The following is a 16,620-nucleotide window of genomic DNA, read 5'->3' on the forward strand; positions in this document are numbered from 1 at the left end:
TATAATAGCCCTGGCCTGTATTATAATAGACCTGGCCTGTATTATACAACACCTGGCCTGCACACCTGGCCAGTATTATAATAGACCTGCATTTTAATAGACCTGGCCTGTATTATAATAGACTTGGCCTGCATTATATTAGACCTGGCCTGGAGACGTGGCCTGTTTAAAAACAGACCTGGCCAGTATTTTTTTATATACCTTTCCTGTACTATAAAATACCTGGTCTGTATAATAATAGAGCTGGCCTGTATAATAATAGATCTGAACTGCAGACCTGACCTGTATTATAATAAACCTGGCCTGCATTATACTAGACCCATTCTGTATTATACTAGACCTGGCCTGTATTATAATAAACCTGGTATGTATTATAATGGAGCTGGCAGTATTATAATACACCTGGCCTGTATTATAATAGACCTGGTCTGTATTATAATAGACCTGGCTTGTATTATAATAGACCTGGCCTGTATTATAATAGACCCATTATGTATTATAATAGACCTGGCCAGTATTATAATAGCCCTGACCTGTATAATACTAGACCTGACCTGTATAATACTAGACCTGACCTGTATAATACTAGACCTGACCTGTATAATACTAGACCTGGCCTGTATTATAATTTACTTGGTCTGTATTATAATAGACCTGGTCTGTATCATAATAGACCTGGCCTGTTTTATAATAGACCTGGCCTGTAGACCTGTCGTGTATTATAATAGACCTGGCCTGTATTATAATAGAACTGGTCTGTATTATAATAGACCTGACCTGTATTATAATTTACCTGGCCTGTATTATAATTTACCTGGTCTGTATTATAATTTACCTGGTCTGTATTATAATAGACCTGGCCTGTATTATAATAGACCTGGCCTGTATTATAATAGACCTGGTCTGTATTATAATAGACCTGGCCTGTATTATAATAGACCTGGCCTGTAGACCTGTCCTGTACTATAATAGACCTGGCCTGTATTATAATAGACATGGTCTGTAGACCTGTCCTGTACTATAATAGACCTGGCCTGTATTATAATAGACCTGGCCTGTATTATAATAGACCTGGTCTGTATTATAATAGACCTGGTCTGTATTATAATAGACCTGGTCTGTATTATAATAGACCTGGTCTGGATTATAATAGACCTGGTCTGGATTATAATAGACCTGGTCTGGATTGAACCAGACCTGGTCTGGATTGAACCAGACCTGACCTGTATTATAGTAGACCTGGCCTGTATTATAATAGACCTGGCCTGTATTATAATAGACCTGGCCTGTAGACCTGTCCTGTACTATAATAGACCTGGCCTGTATTATAATAGACATGGTCTGTAGACCTGTCCTGTACTATAATAGACCTGGCCTGTATTATAATAGACCTGGCCTGTATTATAATAGACCTGGCCTGTATTATAATAGACCTGGCCTGTATTATAATAGACCTGGCCTGTATTATAATAGACCTGGCCTGTATTATATTATAACTGGTCTGTATTATAATAGACCTGGTCTGTATTATAATAGACCTGGTCTGTATTATAATAGACCTGGCCTGTATTATAATAGACCTGGCCTGTATTATAATAGACCTGGCCTGTATTATAATAGACCTGACCTGTAGACCTGACCTGTATTATATTATAACTGGTCTGTATTATAATAGACCTGGTCTGTATTATAATAGACCTGGCCTGTATTATAATAGACCTGGCCTGTATTATAATAGACCTGGTCTGTATTATAATAGACCTGGCCTGTATTATAATAGACCTGGCCTGTATTATAATAGACCCATTATGTATTATAATAGACCTGGCCAGTATTATAATAGCCCTGACCTGTATAATACTAGACCTGACCTGTATAATACTAGACCTGACCTGTATAATACTAGACCTGACCTGTATAATACTAGACCTGGCCTGTATTATAATTTACTTGGTCTGTATTATAATAGACCTGGTCTGTATCATAATAGACCTGGCCTGTTTTATAATAGACCTGGCCTGTAGACCTGTCGTGTATTATAATAGACCTGGCCTGTATTATAATAGAACTGGTCTGTATTATAATAGACCTGACCTGTATTATAATTTACCTGGCCTGTATTATAATTTACCTGGCCTGTATTATAATTTACCTGGTCTGTATTATAATAGACCTGGTCTGTATTATAATAGACCTGGCTTGTATTATAATAGACCTGGCCTGTATTATAATAGACATGGTCTGTATTATAATAGACCTGGCCTGTATTATAATAGACGTGGCCTGTAGACCTGTCCTGTACTATAATAGACCTGGCCTGTATTATAATAGACATGGTCTGTAGACCTGTCCTGTACTATAATAGACCTGGCCTGTATTATAATAGACCTGGCCTGTATTATAATAGACCTGGCCTGTATTATAATAGACCTGGTCTGTATTATAATAGACCTGGTCTGGATTATAATAGACCTGGTCTGGATTATAATAGACCTGGTCTGGATTATAATAGACCTGGTCTGGATTGAACCAGACCTGACCTGGATTGAACCAGACCTGACCTGGATTGAACCAGACCTGACCTGTATTGAACCAGACCTGACCTGTATTATAATAGACCTGGCCTGTATTATAATAGACCTGGCCTGTAGACCTGTCCTGTACTATAATAGACCTGGCCTGTATTATAATAGACATGGTCTGTAGACCTGTCCTGTACTATAATAGACCTGGCCTGTATTATAATAGACCTGGCCTGTATTATAATAGACCTGACCTGTATTATAATAGACCTGGTCTGTATTATAATAGACCTGGTCTGTATTATAATAGACCTGGTCTGTATTATAATAGACCTGGCCTGTATTATAATAGACCTGGCCTGTATTATATTATAACTGGTCTGTATTATAATAGACCTGGTCTGTATTATAATAGACCTGGTCTGTATTATAATAGATCTGGCCTGTATTATAATAGACCTGGCCTGTATTATAATAGACCTGGCCTGTAGACTTGACCTGTATTATATTATAACTGGTCTGTATTATAATAGACCTGGTCTGTATTATAATAGACCTGGTCTGTATTATAATAGACATGGCCTGTATTATAATAGACCTGGCCTGTATTATAACAGACCTTGTCTGTATTATAATAGACCTGGCCTGTATTATAATAGACCTGGTCTGTATTATAATAGACCTGGTCTGTATTATAATAGACCTGGCCTGTATTATAATAGACCTGACCTGTATTATAACAGACCTGACCTGTATTATAACAGACCTGGTCTGTATTATAATAGACCTGGCCTGTATTATAATAGATCTGGCCTGTATTATAATAGACCTGGTCTGTATTATAATAGACCTGGTCTGTATTATAATAGACCTGGCCTGTATTATAATAGACCTGGCCTGTATTATAATAGACCTGGCCTGTATTATAACAGACCTGGCCTGTATTATAACAGACCTGACCTGTATTATAACAGACCTGGCCTGTATTATAACAGACCTGGTCTGTATTATAATAGACCTGGTCTGTATTATAATAGACCTGGTCTGTATTATAATAGACCTGGTCTGTAATATAATAGACCTGGTCTGTATTATAATAGACCTGGTCTGTATTATAATAGACCTGGTCTGTATTATAATAGACCTGGCCTGTATTATAATAGACCTGGCCTGTATTATAATAGACCTGGCCTGTATTATAATAGACCTGGCCTGTATTATAATAGACCTGGCCTGTATTATAACAGACCTGGTCTGTATTATAACAGACCTGGTCTGTATTATAATAGACCTGGTCTGTATTATAATAGACCTGGCCTGTATTATAATAGACCTGGCCTGTATTATAATAGACCTGGCCTGTATTATAAAATAACCTGGCCTGTATTATAATAGACCTGGTCTGTAGACCTGACCAGTATTATATTATAACTGCTCTGTATTATATTATAACTGGTCTGTATTATAATAGACCATACCTGTATTATAACAGACCTGGCCTGTATTATAATATACCTGGCATGTATTATAACAGACCTGGCCTGTATTATAACAGACCTTGTTTTGTATTATAATAGACCTGGCCTGTATTATAATAGACCTGGTCTGTATTATAACAGCCCTGGTCTGTAGTATAATAGACCTGGTCTGTAGTATAATAGACCTGGTCTGTATTATAATAGACCTGGCCTGTATTATAATAGACCTAACCTGTATTATAATAGACCTGGCATGTGTTATAATAGACCTGACCTGTAGACCTGCCCTGTAATATATTATAACTGGTCTGTATTATAATAGACCTGGTCTGTATTATAATAGACCTGGTCTGTATTATAATAGACCTGGTCTGTATTATAATTGACCTGGCCTGTATTATAATAGACCTGACCTGTGTTATATTATAACTGGTCTGTATTATATTAGACCATGTCTGTATTATAATAGAAATGGTCTGTATTATAATAGACCTGGTCAGGATTATAATAGACCTGGTCTGTATTATAATAGACATGGTCTGTAGACCTGTCCTGTACTATAATAGACCTGGCCTGTATTATTATAGACCTGGTCAGGATTATAATAGACCTGGTCTGGATTATAATAGACATGGTCTGTAGACCTGTCCTGTACTATAGTAGACCTGGTCTGTATTATCATAGACCTGGCCTGTATTATCATAGACCTGGCCTGTATTATCATAGACCTGGCCTGTATTATCATAGACCCGGCCTGTATTATAATAGACCTGGCCTGTATTATATAGACCTGGCCTGTATTATATAGACCCTGGCCTGTATTATAATAGACCTGGCCTGTATTTTTAATTAAAATAGACCTGGCTGTATTATAATAAGGAAACCTGGCCTGTATTTAATATGACTGGCCTGTATTATAATAGACCTGGTCTGTATTTCAATAGACCTGGTCTGTATTTCAATAGACCTGGTCTGTAGACCTGACCTGTATTATAATAGATCTGGTCTGTATTGTAATAGACCTGGCCTGAATGATAATAGACCTGGCCTGTAGACCTGCCCTGTATTATAACTGGTCTGTATTATAATAGACCTGGTCTGTATTATAATAGACCTGGTCTGTATTATCATAGACCTGGCCTGTATTATCATAGACCTGGCCTGTATTATCATAGACTGCCTGTATTATCAAGACCTGGCCTGTATTATAAAATAACCTGGCCTGTATTATAATAGACATGGCCTGTATTATAATAGACCTGACCTGCCCTGTAATATATTATAACTGGTCTGTATTATAATAGACCTGGTCTGTATTATCATAGACCTGGCCTGTATTATCATAGACATGGCCTGTATTATCATAGACATGGCCTGTATTATAATAGACCTGACCTGTAGACCTGCCCTGTATTATATTATAACTGGTCTGTATTATAATAGACCTGGTCTGTATTATATTATAACTGGTCTGTATTATATTAGACCAGGTCTGTGTTATAATAGACCTGGTCTGTGTTATAATAGACCTGGTCTGTGTTATAATAGACCTGGTCTGTGTTATAATAGACCTGGTCTGTGTTATAATAGACCTGGTCTGTGTTATAATAGACCTGGCCTGTGTTATAATAGACCTGGCCTGTGTTATCATAGACCTGGCCTGTATTATAAAATAACCTGGCCTGTATTATAATAGACATGGCCTGTATTATAATAGACCTGACCTGCCCTGTAATATATTATAACTGGTCTGTATTATAATAGACCAGGTCTGTATTATAATAGAAATGGTCTTTATTATAATAGACGTGGCCTGTAGACCTGTCCTCTACTATAATAGACCTGGCCTGTATTATTATAGACCTGGTCTGGATTATAATAGACCTGGTCTGGATTATAATAGACATGGTCTGTATACCTGTCCTGTATTATAATAGACCTGGCCTGGATTATAATAGACCTGGCCTGGATTATAATAGACCTGGCCTGTATTAAAATAGACCTGGCCTGTATTAAAATAGACCTGGCCTGTATTATAATAGACCTGGTCTGTATTATAACAGACATGGTCTGTATACCTGTCCTGTATTATTATAGACCTGGTCTGGATTATAATAGACCTGGTCTGGATTATAATAGACCTGGTCTGGATTATAATAGACATGGTCTGTATACCTGTCCTGTATTATAATAGACCTGGTCTGGATTATAATAGACCTGGCCTGGATTATAATAGACCTGGCCTGGATTATAATAGACCTGGCCTGGATTATAATAGACCTGGCCTGTATTATAATAGACCTGGCCTGGATTATAATAGACCTAACCTGGATTATAATAGACCTGTTCTGGATAATAGACCTGTTCTGGATAATAGACCTGTTCTGGATAATAATAGACCTGTTCTGTATTATAATAGACCTGACCTGTATTGAACCAGACCTGGCCTGTATTATAACAGACCTGACCTGTATTATAACAGACCTGGCCTGTATTATAATAGACCTGGCCTGTGTTTTAATTGACCTGGTTTGTATTATAATAGACCTGGCCTGTATTATAATAGACCTGGCCTGTATTATATTAGACCAGGTCTGTATTATATTAGACCAGGTCTGTATTATAATAGACCAGGTCTGTATTATAATAGACATGGTCTGTATAATAATAGACCTGGCCTGTATTATAATAGATGTGGCCTGTAGACGTGTCCTCTACTATAATAGACCTGGCCTGTATTATCATAGACCTGGCCTGTATTATAATAGACCTGACCTGTATTATCATAGACCTGGCCTGTATTATCATAGACCTGGCCTGTATTATCATAGACCTGGCCTGTATTATAATAGACCTGGCCTGTATGATAATAGACCTGACCTGTAGACCTGACCTGTATTATATTATAACTGGTCTGTATTATAATAGACCTGGCCTGTATTATAAAAGACCTGGCCTGTATTATAATAGACCTGGCCTGTATTATAATAGACCTGGCCTGTATTAATAATAGACCAGGTCTGTATTATAATAGACATGGTCTGTATTAATTAAGCCTGGCCTGTTTATAATAGACCTGGCCTGTAGACCTGTCCTCTACTATAATAGACCTGGCCTGTATTATAATAGACCTGGCCTGTATTATAATAGACCTGGTCTGTATTATAATAGACCTGGCCTGTATTATAATAGACCTGGCCTGTATTATAATAGACATGGCCTGTATTATAATAGACCTGACCTGTAGACCTGACCTGTATTATATTATAACTGGTCTGTATTATAATAGACCTGGCCTGTATTATAATAGACCTGGCCTGTATTATAATAGACCTGACCTGTATTGAACCAGACCTGGCCTGTATTATAACAGACCTGACCTGTATTATAACAGACCTGGCCTGTATTATAATAGACCTGGCCTGTATTTTAATAGACCTGGTTTGTATTATAATAGACCTGGCCTGTATTATAATAGACCTGGCCTGTATTATATTAGACCAGGTCTGTATTATAATAGACCAGGTCTGTATTATAATAGACAGTCTGTATTATATAGACCAGGTCTGTATAATAATAACCTGGCCTGTATTATAATAGATGTGGCCTGTAGGACTGTCCTCTACTATAATAGACCTGGCCTGTATTATCATAGACCTGGCCTGTATTATAATAGACCTGACCTGTATTATCATAGACCTGGCCTGTATTATAATAGACCTGGCCTGTATTATATTAGACCAGGACTGTATTATAATAGACATGGTCTGTATTATAATAGACCTGGCCTGTATTATAATAGACGTGGCCTGTAGACCTGTCCTCTACTATAATAGACCTGGCCTGTATTATAATAGACCTGGCCTGTATTATAATAGACCTGACCTGTATTATAATAGACCTGGCCTGTATTATAATAGACCTGGCCTGTATTATAATAGACCTGACCTGTAGACCTGACCTGTATTATATTATACCTGGTCTGTATTATAATAGACCTGGTCTGTATTATAATAGACCTGGTCTGTATTATAATAGACCTGGTCTGTATTATAATAGACCTGGTCTGTATTATAATAGACCTGGTCTGTATAATAATAGACCTGGCCTGTATTATAATAGACGTGGCCTGTAGACCTGTCCTCTACTATAATAGACCTGGCCTGTATTATAATAGACCTGGCCTGTATTATAATAGACTTGACCTGTATTATAATAGACCTGGCCTGTTTTATAATTGACCTGGCCTGTATTATAATAGACCTGACCTGTAGACCTGACCTGTATTATATTATACTGGTCTGTATTATAATAGACCTGTATTATAATAGACCTGGTCTGTATTATCATAGACCTGGCCTGTATTATAATAGACCTGGCCTGTATTATAATAGACCTGGCCTGTATTATAATAGACCTGGCCTGTATTATAATAGACCTGGCCTGTATTATAATAGACCTGGCCTGTAGACCTGACCTGTATTATATTATAACTGGTCTGTATTATAATAGACCTGGTCTGTATTATAATAGACCTGGCCTGTATTATAATAGACCTGGTCTGTATTATAATAGACCTGACCTGTATTATAATAGACCTGGCTGTATATAGTAACCTGGCCGTAATTATAATAGACCTGGCCTGTATTATAATAGACCTGACCTGTAGACCTGCCCTGTATTATATTATAACTGGTCTGTATTATAATAGACCTGGTCTGTATTATAATAGACCTGGTCTGTATTATAACAGACCTGGTCTGTATTATAACAGACCTGGTCTGTATTATAACAGACCTGGTCTGTATTATAATAGACCTGGCCTGTATTGTAGACCTGTAGACCTGACCTGTATTATATTATAACTGGTCTGTATTATAATAGACCTGGTCTGACCTGGTCTGTATTGTAGATCTGTAGACCTGACCTGTATTATACATAGACCTGGTCTGTTTAATATTGACCTGGTCTGTAATTTATAATAGACCTGGCCTGTATTATAAGAGACCTGCCTGTATTTAAGACCTGGCCGTATTATAATAGACTGGCCTGTATGATATAGACCCGACCTGTAGACCTCCCTGTATTATATGATACTGGTCTGTATTCTAATAGACCTGGCCTGTATATATAGACCTGGCCTTGTATAATAGACCTGGTCTGTATTATAATAGACCTGGTCTGTAGACCTGACCTGTATTATATTATAACTGGTCTGTATTATATTATAACTGGTCTGTATTATAATAGACCTGGTCTGTATTATAATAGACCTGGCCTGTATTATAATAGACCTGGCCTGTAAAATAATAGACCTGACCTGTAGACCTGACCTGTATTATATTATAACTGGTCTGTATTATAATAGACCTGGTCTGTATTATAATAGACCTGGCCTGTATTATAATAGACCTGGCCTGTAGACCTGACCTGTATTATATTATAACTGGTCTGTATTATAATAGACCTGGTCTGTATTATAATAGACCTGGTCTGTAGACCTGACCTGTATTATATTATAACTGGTCTGTATTATAATAGACCTGGTCTGTATTATAATAGACCTGGTCTGTATAATAATAGACCTGGTCTGTATAATAATAGACCTGGCCTGTATAATAATAGACCTGGCCTGTATAATAATAGACCTGGCCTGTATAATAATAGACCTGGCCTGTATAATAATAGACCTGGCCTGTATTTTAAAAGACCTGGTCTGTATTAAAAGACCTGGTCTGTATTATAAGACCTGGTCTGTAGACCGACATTTATTGTATTATAACTGTCTTATTATATTATAACTGGTCTGTATTATATTATAACTGGTCTGTATTATAATAGACCTGGTCTGTATTATAATAGACCTGGCCTGTATTATAATAGACCTGGCCTGTATTATATTAGACCAGGTCTGTATTATAATAGACCTGGTCTGTATTATAATAGACCTGGCCTGTATTATAATAGACCTGACCTGTATTATATTATAACTGGTCTGTATTATAATAGACCTGGTCTGTATTATAATAGACCTGACCTGTATTATAATAGACCTGACCTGTAGACCTGACCTGTATTATAATAGACCTGGTCTGTATTATAATAGACCTGACCTGTATTATAATTGACCTGGCCTTAATTATAATAGACCTGGCCTGTATTATAATAGACCTGGCCTGTAGACCTGTCCTGTACTATAATAGACCTGGCCTGTATTATAATAGACCTGGCCTTAATTATAATAGACCTGGCCTGTATTGTAATAGACCTGGCCTGTATTATAACAGACCTGGCCTGTATTATAATAGACCTGGCCTGTATTATAATAGACCTGGCCTGTATTATAATAGACCTGGCCTGTATAATAAAAGACCTGCCCTGTATTATATTATAACTGGTCTGTATTATAACAGACCTGGCCTGTATTATAATAGACCTGGTCTGTAGACCTGACCTGTATTATATTATAACTGGTCTGTATTATATTATAACTGGTCTGTATTATAATAGACCTGGCCTGTATTATAATAGACCTGGCCTGTATTATAATAGACCTGGCCTGTATTATAATAGACCTGGCCTGTATTATAATAGACCTGGTCTGTATTATAATAGACCTGGCCTGTATTATAATAGACGTGGCCTGTAGACCTGTCCTCTACTATAATAGACCTGTACTGTATATAATGACTTGGTGCTATAGACCTGTCCTGTACTATATAACCTGCCTGTCGATTATAATGACCTGGGCTCTGTGTATAATACGACCTGTATCCTGATACAGACCGACCTGTACTTTAACCACGACCCTGGCCGTATAATAATAGAACCTGGCCTGTATTATCATATACCTGGCCTGTATTATCATAGACCTGGCTGTATTCTCATAGACCTGCCCTGTAGACCTACCTGTTTATATGTATAACTGTTCCTGGTATTATATAGACCTGGGTCTGTATTAGATAGACCTGACCTGTATTTATATAGACCCTGACCTGTATTAAATAGACCTGTCAGTATTATAATAGACCTGGTACTTAGACTGTACCTGTATTATATTATAACGGGTCTGTATTATTATAATAGACCTGGTCTGTATTATATAGACCTGACCTTATTATATCAGACCTTGCCTGTATTAGTCAGACTGGTCCTGTATTATAGAGATACCTGGCTTGTATTATATAGACCCTGGCCTGTATGATAATAGACTACCTGAACCTGTAGACCTGCCCTGTATTTATTATATACTGTCTGTATTATAATAGACCTGGTCTGTATTATAACAGACCTGGCCTATTGCTTCTGTATTATAACAGACCTGGTCTCCGTATTATTTAACCTGTCGATATAAGACCTGGCCTGTATTGTAGACTTAGTACTGGCCTGGATTATATGCTTTACTGTCTTATAAAATAGACCTGGTAGACTTTGAATGACTGAGTCTGTAGACCTGAACTATATTATATTTATAATGTCTGTATTATAGGATAACCTGTCTGTATTATATAATATAATAGTATACACTGGTCTGTATTATATTGACCTGGCATGTATATATAACCTGCCTGTATACACTGTATTTATAATAGACCTGGCCTGTATAATATCATAGACCTGTGCTATAATAACCTTAGTAATAGACCTGGTCTGTAGAACTACCTTCCCTGTATTATAATACTTATTAAAATACCTGTCTGTATTCATATAGACCTGCCGTATTTACTGGCTGTTATAATAGACCTGACGCTGCCTGAGTATTGATATATAGACTGGTCTGTATTTATATAACCTGGTGTTATAGTTGCTGTCTTAATATCTGACTGATATAGAACTCCTGGTTCGCCTGTTATTTAGACTGTAATTATGACCTGTAAAAAGACTGGTCTGTATTGACTATAGACCTGGTCTGTATTGTAATAGACCTGCCTGTGATTTAAATAGTACTGGCTGTACTGACTGATTAATATAAACTTGCCTGTATATAATAGACCTGTCTGTATTTAATAGACCTGTCTTACCCTGATTATTATTTATACTGACTGTGAATGCCTGTATTGATTTATACTGGTCTGTATTATAAGACCTGTACCTTATAAAAGTACTTATTTTATAGACCTGGTCTGTATTAAAAACTGCAGTATTTATTGACCTGGCCTGTAAATATAATAACCGGCTGCTTTTTATAAAGACCTGCCCTTGTATTTATGACCTGTCCTGTACTATAATAGACCTGGCCTTATTTATAATAGACCTGGGCCTTAACTAGACTGTATTATTTATAACTGCCTGTATTATTACATAAACCTGGCCTGTTATTATATGGTTGCCTTAATACCCCTGTATTTATATATGACCTGGCCTGTATTATAATAGATCCGGTGTGGGAGACCGGGGGGGGGGGGTGATTGGGGGTATTGGGGGGGGGGGGGGGGGGGGGGGGGGGGGGGGGGGGGGGTGGGGGGGGGTGGGGGCCTGTATTATAAGAACCTGGTCTGTATTATAATTAGACCTGGTCTGACTAATATATGACTGTCTGTATTATAACAATGACCTGTATTAATGACCTGGTCTATTATAATAGACCTGGCCTGTAAATAATAGACCGCTGATTAAACCTGGTCATGTATTTAATAGACTGGTCTGTACTAATATTAATGACTGGTCTTACTTTATGCGTATAAAGAACCTGACCTTTATTATAATAGACCTGACCTGTAGACCTGAACCTGTAAATTTATACTGGTCTGTATTATAATAGACTGGTCTGTATTATAATAGACCTGGTCTGTATTTAATAACCTGGTCTGTATTATAAATAGACCTGACCTGTATTATAACAGACAGGCCCTGTATTTTAATGAGACCTGGTCCTGTATTATATAGAACCTGGCCTTGTAAATAATAGACCTACCTGTATTATATTATAAACTGGTCTGTATTATCATAGACCTGGTCCTGTATTATAATAGACCATGACCTTATTATAATAGACCTACCTGTAGACCAGACCTGTAGTATATTATAACTGGTCTGTATAATAATAGACCTGCCTGTATTATAACATACATGACCTGTATTTTATAGACCTGGTCGTATTATAAAAGACCCTGGCATGTATTATAATTGCCTGGCCTTAATTATAATAGACCTGGCCTGTTTTATAATAGACCTGGCCTGTAGACCTGTCCTGTACTATAATAGACCTGGACTGTATATAATAGACCTGGCTTAATTATCATAACCTGGCCTGTATTTTATAGACCTGGCCTGTAAATGGTAATAGACCTGCCTGTATTGTAATAGCTCTTGGCCTGTATTATAATAGACCTGTCCTGTATTATATGGACCTGGCCTGTATTATAAAGACCTGGCCTGTATTATAATAGACCTTGGTCTGTATTATAAAGACCTGTCTGTATTATAATAACCTGACCTGTATTATACAGACATGACCTGTATTTTAATAGACCTGGTCTGTATTATAATAGACCTGGCCTGTAAAATAAAATAGACCGACCTGTATTAAATTAACGTTTATAACTGTCTGTAGTATAATAGACCTGGTCTGTATTATAATAGCCCTGACCTTTTTATAATAGACCTGACCTGTAGACCTGACCTGTATTATATTATAACTGTCTGTATTATAATAGACCTGTCTGTGTTATAATAGAACCTTGACCTGGTATTATAACAACATGACACTGTATTTTAATAGACCTGGTCGTATTATAAAAGACCTGGCATGTATTATAATAGACGTGGCTTATTATTAAACACCTGCCTGTTTATAATAGACCTGGCCTGTAGACCTGTCCTGTACTATAATAGACCTGGCTATATTATAAAATAACCTGGCCTTAATTCTAATAACCTGGCATGTATTGTAATAGACCTGGCTGTATTGTAATAAAGAAAAAAAAACCTGGCCTGTATTGAATAGACCTGGCCCTGTATTATAATAGACCTGGCCTTATTAATATGGACCTGGCTGTATTATATAGACTGGCCTGATTATAATGGACCTGACCTGTATATAATAGACCTGACCTGTATACCTGACCTGTATTATATTATAACTGGTCTGTATTATAACAGACCTGGCCTGTATTATAGTAGACCTGGTCTGTAGACCTGACATGTATTATATTATAACTGGTCTGTATATAATTATAACACTGGTCTGTATTATAATAGACCTGGTCTGTATTATAAAAGAAATAGACCTGGCTTGTATTATAATAGACCTGGCCTGTATTTATTAGACCAGGTCTGTATTATAATGACCTGCCTGTTATATAATAGACGTGGCCTGTAGACTGTCCTCTACTATAATATATCTGTACTTGTTTAATAATAGCATGGTCTATAGACCTGTGTCCTTACTATAATAGACCTGGCCTGGATTTAATAGACCTGGCCTGGATTATAATAGACCTGGCCTGGATTATAATAGACCTGGTCTGGATTATAATAGACCTGACCTGTATTGAACCAGACCTGACCTGTATTGAACCAGACCTGGCCTGTATAATAATAGACCTGGCCTGTATTATCATAGACCTGGCCTGTATTATCATAGACCTGGCCTGTATTATAATAGACTGGCAGTGTTTATAATAGACCTGACTGACCTGAGTAAGACCTGCCCGTGTAATATATTATCACTGTCTGTATTATAAATATGAACCTGCCTGTAATTATAATAGACCTGGTCTGTATTATAATAGACCTGGTCTGTATTATAATAGACCTTGGCCTGTATTATATTATAACTGGCCTGATAATAATATACCTGGCCTGTATAATAATAGACCTTTGACTGGTATTTTAAAAGACCTGGTCGGTATTATAGATAGACCTGGTCTGTAAGTACCTGACCTGTATTATATTATACCTGGTCTGTATTATATTATAACTGTCTGGTTTATATTATAACTGGCCTGTATTATAATAGACCTGGTCTGTAAAATAATAGACCTGGCCTGTATTATATTTATAGCTGTCTGTATTATAATAGACTGGTCTGTATTATAATAACCTGAACCTTTATTTCATAGACCTGACCTGTAGACCTGACCTGTATTATATTATTACCTGGTCTGTATTATAATAGACCTGGTCTGTATTATAATAGACCTGACCTGTATTATAACAGACATGACCTGTATTTTAATAGACCTGGTCTGTATTATAATAGACCTGGCATGTATTATAATTGACCTGGCCTTAATTATAATACACCTGGCCTGTTTTATATAGACTGGCCTTGTAGACCTGTCCTGTACTATATAGACCTGGCCTATATTATAATATACCTTGGCTATATTATAATAGCCCTGCCTTGATTGTAATAGACCCTGGCCTGTATTGTAATAGAGCCTGGCCTGTATTGTAATAGACCTGGCCTGTATTGTATAGACCTGGCCTGTTATTGTAATGGACCTGGCTTTTGTAATGGACCTGGCCTGTATTATAATGGACCTGGCCTGTATTATAATGGACCTGGCCTGTATTATAAAGACCTGCCCTGTATTTATTGATAACTGGTCCTGTATTATAACGACCTGGCCTGTATTCTAGTAGTACTGGTTCTGTAAGACCTGACATGTATTATATTATAACTGGTCTGTATGATATTATTACTGTTCTGTATATAATAGACCTGGCTGTATTATAATAGACCTGGCTTGTATTATATATAGACCTGGCCCTGTATTATATTTAGACCAGGTCCTGTATTATAATAGACCGGCCTGGATTATAATAAGACCTGGCCCTGGATTATAATAGACCTGGTCTGGATTATAATGACCTGGTCTGGATTATAATAGACCTGACCTGGTATTGAACCAACCTACCTGGATTGAACCGACCTGGCATGTAATAATAATAGACCTGGCCTGTATATAATAGACCTGGCCTGTATTTATCTAGACCTTGCCTGTATTATAATAGACCTGGCCTGTATTATAATAGACCTGCCCTGTAGACCTGACCTGTAATATATTATAACTGGTCTGTATTATAATAGACCTGGTCTGTATTATAATAGACCTGTCTGTATTAGAATAGACCTGGGTCTGTATTAATAATAACCTGTCTGTATTATAATAGACCTGGTCTGTATTATAATAGACCTGCCCTGTATTATAATAGACCTGGCCTGTATTATAATAGACCCTGGCCTGTATTATAATAGACCGGTCTGTATAATATACGGCTGTCTTTATTATAATAGAAGACCTGGTCTGTATTATAATAGACTGGCACCTGGTGATTAATATTATAACTGGTCTGTATTAATTAGACCAGGTCTGTTATTATAATAGACATGGTCTGTATTGGATAATAGATCTGTGCCTGTATTATAATTAGCCAGGCCTGTATTAAGATCTGTCCTCTACTAGACTAGACTGCTGTATTATATATAACTGGTCTGTTTATAATAGACCTGGTCTGATTATAATAGACTGGGCTGATTATAATAGACACTAGGCCTCTGATTATATAGTATGTCTAATAAGACCTGGGTCTGTAGTTTAATAGATCCTGGTCTGGATTATATGACTGGGGATTATAATAGCCTGGCTGGATTATAATAGACTGGTTCCTGT

This window comes from Salvelinus namaycush, unplaced genomic scaffold (genome assembly GCF_016432855.1).
Source record: "Salvelinus namaycush isolate Seneca unplaced genomic scaffold, SaNama_1.0 Scaffold306, whole genome shotgun sequence".
Taxonomy (NCBI): domain Eukaryota; kingdom Metazoa; phylum Chordata; class Actinopteri; order Salmoniformes; family Salmonidae; genus Salvelinus; species Salvelinus namaycush.